Here is a 5097-nt window from a genome sequence, read left to right on the forward strand (position 1 = left end):
ATGCATGTCCTTTTGAGTCTGTGTTGCCTCACTCAGGATGATATTTTCTAGTTTCATCCATTTGCCAGCAAAACTCAGGATGTCCTCGTTCTTAATAGCTGAGTTGTATTCCATTGTGTAAATGAACCACAGATTCTGTATCCATTCTTCTGTCATGGGACATCTAGGTTGTTTCCAGCTTCTGACTATCACAAATAAGGCCACTATGAATATAGTGGAACACGTGCCTCTGTGGCATGGTGGGGCATCTTTTGGGTATATGCCCAAGAGTGGTATAACTGGGTCTTCAGCTAGATCTATTTCCAATTTTCTGAGGAAACTTCAGATTGATTTCCAGAGTGGTTGTAGCAGTTTGCAACCCCACCAGCAATAAAGGAGTGTTTCTCTTTCTCCACATCCTCTCCAACATGTGTTGTCACCTGAGGTTTTGAGCTTAGCCATTCTGATTGGTGTAAGGTGGAATCTCAGGGTCATTTTGATTTGCATTTCTCTGATCACTAAGGACTTTGAACATTNCTTTAGGAGCTTCTCAGCCACTTGAGATTCTTTGGTTGTGAATTCTTGATTTAGTTCTATACCCCATTTTTTGATTGGGTTGTTTGTTTTTTGCTGATTAACTTCTTGAGTTCTTTATATATTTTGGATATTAGTTCTCTATCGGATGTGGGGTTAGTGAAGATTTTTTTCCCAAGCTGTATATTGCCAATTTGTCTTATTGACTATGTCCTTTGCCTTAGAGAAGCTTTCCAGTTTCACGAGGTCCCATTTATCAATTCTTGATCTTAGAGCATGAGCCATAGGAGTTNTGTTTAGGAAATTTCCCCCTATGCCAATGAGTTCAAGGCTCTTTCCCACTTTCTCTTCTATTAGATTCAGTGTATCTGGTTTTATATTGAGGTCCTTGATCCACTTGGACTTGAGTTTTGTACAAGGTGACATATATGNGTCTATTTTCATTCTTCTACATATAGACAGCCAGTTAGACCAGTACCATTTATTAAAGATGCTTTCTTTTTTCCATTGTATATAGTCGGCATCTTTGTCAAAGATCAAGTGACTGTGTACTGGCTAGTTTTGTGTCAACTTGACACAGCTGGATTTATCACAGAGAAAGGAGCTTCAGTTGGAGAAGTGCCTCCATGAGATCCATAAGGCATTTTCTCAATTAGTGATCAAGNGGGGAGGTCCCCTTGTGGGTGGTGCTATCTCTGGGCTGGTAGTCTTGGTTCTATAAGACAGCAGGCTGAGCAAGCCAGGGGAAGCCAGCCAATAAAGAACATCCTTCCATGACTTCTGCATCAGCTCCTGCTTCCTGCCCTGCTTGAGTTCTAGTCCTAACTTCCTTGGTGATGAACAGCAGTGTGGAAGTGTAAGATGAATAAACCCTTTCCTCCCCAACTTGCTTCTTGGTCATGATGTTTGTGCAGGAATAGAAACCCTGACTAAGACAGACTGTAAGTGTGTGGTTTTATTTCTGGGTCTTCAATTCAGTTTTTATTACTATTGCTCTGTAGTAAAGCTTGAGGTCAGGGGTGGGGATTCCCGCAACTGTTCTTTTATTGTTAAGAATTGGTTTTGCTATTACAAAAAGGTTTTTGTGCCTTTCCAGATGAATTTGAGAATTGTTCTTTCCATGTCTTTGAAGAATTGTGTTGGGATTTTGATGTGGATTGCATTGAATCTATAGAATGCCTTTGCTAGGATGACCATTCTTACTATGTTAATTCTGCCAATCCATGCGCATGGGAGATCTCTCCATTTTCTGAGATCTTTGATTTCTTTCTTGAGAGACTTGATGTTATTGTCATACAGGTCTTTCACTTGTTTGGTTAGAGTTACCCTAAGATATTTTATATTATTTGTGACTATTATGAAGGGAGTTGTTTCCCTAATTTCTTTCTCAGTCTGTTTAATCTTTGTAATAAAGGAAGGCTACTTATTGAGTTAATTTTATATCCAGCCACTTTGCTGAAGTTGTTTATCAGCTGGAGAAGTTCTATGGTAGAATTTTGGGGGCTGGTTATATATACTATCACATCATCTGCAAACAGTGATAACTTTTTTCTCCTTTACCAATTTGTATCCCCTTGATCTTTTTTAGTTGTCTTATTGTTCTTTTTATTTTTTTTATGGTTTTAGAGCTTTATTGTAGAATTGCAGGGAGAAAGAAAGAAGGTAGAAAGAGGGAGAGAGGCCAACCATGGTCACATGAAGAGAGGGGGGAAGAGAGAGAGAGAAGGAGGGAGAGAGAGTAAGAAAGGTGAGAGTTTAAGAGCTGTCTTGTAGTTCTAACTAACACTTCGAGTACTATATCTATTGAAAAGATATAGGGGGAGTGGGCATCCCTGTCTTGTCCAAGATTTCAGTGTGATTGCTTCAAGTATGTCTCCATTTAATTTGATATTGGCTGTTGGTTTGCAGTAATTTGCTTTTACTATGCTTAGGTATAGGCATTGAATTCCTAATCTCTCTAATAGTTTTAACATGAAGAGGTGTTGTATTATGTCAAATACTCTTTCTGCATCTAAGGAGATGATAATGTGATTTTGTTTCTTTGAGTTTGTTTATATAGTGAATTATGTTAATAAATTTTCGTATATTAAACCAAACTGGCTTCCCCGGGATGAAGCCTACTTGATCGTGGATGATGGTTTTAATGTGTGCTTGGATTCGGCTTGCAAGAATTTTATTGAGTATTTTTGCATCAATATTCATATGTGAGATTCGTCTGAAGTTCTCTTTTTTGGTTGGGTCCTTGTGTCATTTAGATATCAAAGTAATTGTGGCTTCATAGATTGATTTAGGTAGTGTTCCTTCTGTTTCTGTTTTATGGAATAGTTTGATGAAAATTGGTACCAGGTCTTCTTTGAAGGTTTGGTAGAATTCTGCACTAAACCCATCTGGCTCTGGACTTTTATTGGTTGGGAAGTTTTTAATGACTTCTTCTATTTCCTTGTGTGATATGGGCCTGTTTAGATAGTTTACCTGCTCTTGATTTAACTTTGGTATGTGGCATCTGTCTAGAAAACCATCCATTTCATCTAGATTTTCCAGTTTTGTCAAGTATAGACTTTTATAGTAGGATCTGATGATTTTATGAATTTCTTGTTTCTTTTGTTATGTCTCCCTTTTCTTTTCTGATGTTGTTAATTTGAATACTGCCTCTGGGCCCTTTAGTTAGTTTGGCTAGGAATTTATCTATCTTGTTTATTATCTCAAAGAATCAGCTTTTGATTTTGTTGATTCTTTGTATTGTTTTCTTTGTTTGTTTCTATTTGTTTGATTTCTGCCCTGAGTTTGACTATTTCCTGCCTACTCCTCTTGGGTGAGTTTGCTTCTTTTTGTTCTAGAGCTCTCAGGTGTGCTATTAAGTTGTTAGTGTAAGATCTCTCCAGTTTCTTTACCTGGGCACTTAGTTTCCTCTTAGCACGCTTTCATTGTGTCCCATAAATTTGTGTCAATATTTTCATTAAATTCCAGTAAGTCTTCAATTTCTTTCTTTATTTCTTCCCTGACCAAGTTGTCATTGAGTAGAGAACTGTTCAGTTTCCATGTGTATGTGGGCTTTCTGTAGCTTTTGCTGTTATTGAAGACCAGCCTTAGGCCATCTTAGGTGACCTGATAGGATTCATGGTATTATTTCAATCTTCTTGTATCTGTTCAGGTCTGTTTTGTAACCAGTTATATAGTCAGTTTTGGAGAAGGTACCATAAGGTGCTGAGAAGAAGGTGTATTCTTTTGTTTTAGGGTGAAATGTTCTGTCGCTATCTGTTAAATCCATTTGTTTCATAACCGGAATTTCCAGGAAGAAATTGAGTTTCTTAATGCAATTTTCCCAAATGGAGCAGCATATTGTATGGAACCCATGAATTCTGACTGCTGGTACTTGTATACTTTGGATTTCCCAGAGACCCGAGTAATCAGTCAGCCAGATCAAACCCTGGAAATTCTGATGAGTGAGCTTGACCCAACAGTTATGGACCAGTTCTACATGAAAGATGGTGTTACTGCAAAGGATGTCACTCGTGAGAGTAGAATTCATGACCTGATGCCAGGTTCTGTCATTGATGCCACACTGTTCAATCCTTGTAGCTACTCAATGAATGGAATGAAATCAGATGGAACATATTGGACTATTCACATCACTCCAGAACCAGAACTTTCTTATGTTAGCTTTGAAACAAACCTAAGTCAGACCTCCTATGACGACCTGATCAGGAAAGTTGTGGAAGTCTTCAAGCCAGGAAGATTTGTGACCACCTTGTTAATCAGAGTTCTAAATGTCGCACAGTGCTTTCTTTGCCCCAGAAGATTGACGACTTTAAACGTCTTGATTGCCAGAGTGCTATGTTCAATGATTACAATTTTTATTTTTACCAGTTTTGCTAAGAAACAGCAACAACAGCAGAGTTGATTAGGAAAAATGAAGAAGAAAAAATGCAAAAAGAGAAGACACACAAGAGGTGGTGGCTGCTTTCTAGATGCTGATCCTGAGGGCCATGCTGACCATGACCACCACCTCATAGTTGCAGAAAGCCCTAGGTGTAATGATAGTGTAATCATTTTGAAGTGTATGCATTATTATATCAAGGAGTTAGGTATCTTGCACGAATGCTCTCTTCTGTGCTTAGATGTTCTATGCCACTCTTGCTGTGGAACTGAAGTGCATGTAGAGGAGAACTTTGACTGTATGAATCTTTACGACACTTGTGAAAATGATACAATTTGGTTTATGCACAGTGTAATATTTCTGCAGGCATCATCCAAAATTCCCCACAGACAAGGCTTTAGTTCCCATTAGATGTGGCCTCAGCTGACATCTGCGACTGTTCTATTAAACTGCTGCCAGAGTTTTTACATCCAGTTACCTCCACTTTCTAGGACATATTCTCTACTAATGTTACTCAAAACCAATTTTTACTTCATACAGGTGTTTTATGCAATGGCAATTAAAGTTTTTTTTTCCACAAGTTGAATCTTTTAAGAAAATGACTCCAGGCAGACAGCTTCTGGGACAGGCGGGAGCCACAGAGCCGCTAAGGCAGCACCCTTTTGGGGCCGCAGACATCCGGCACCCTCCCAGCCGGAGGACAGTGA

At 38.7% G+C, this 5097-nt stretch overlaps 1 pseudogene; it reads left to right on the forward strand.

The window, feature by feature from the left end:
* The first annotated feature begins 3787 nt into the window (after positions 1-3787).
* Positions 3788-4414, forward strand: LOC110288455 (annotated as a pseudogene).
* Positions 4415-5097: the final 683 nt, after the last annotated feature.

This window comes from Mus caroli, unplaced genomic scaffold, assembly GCF_900094665.2.
Source record: "Mus caroli unplaced genomic scaffold, CAROLI_EIJ_v1.1 scaffold_22007_1, whole genome shotgun sequence".
Lineage (NCBI taxonomy): Eukaryota > Metazoa > Chordata > Mammalia > Rodentia > Muridae > Mus > Mus caroli.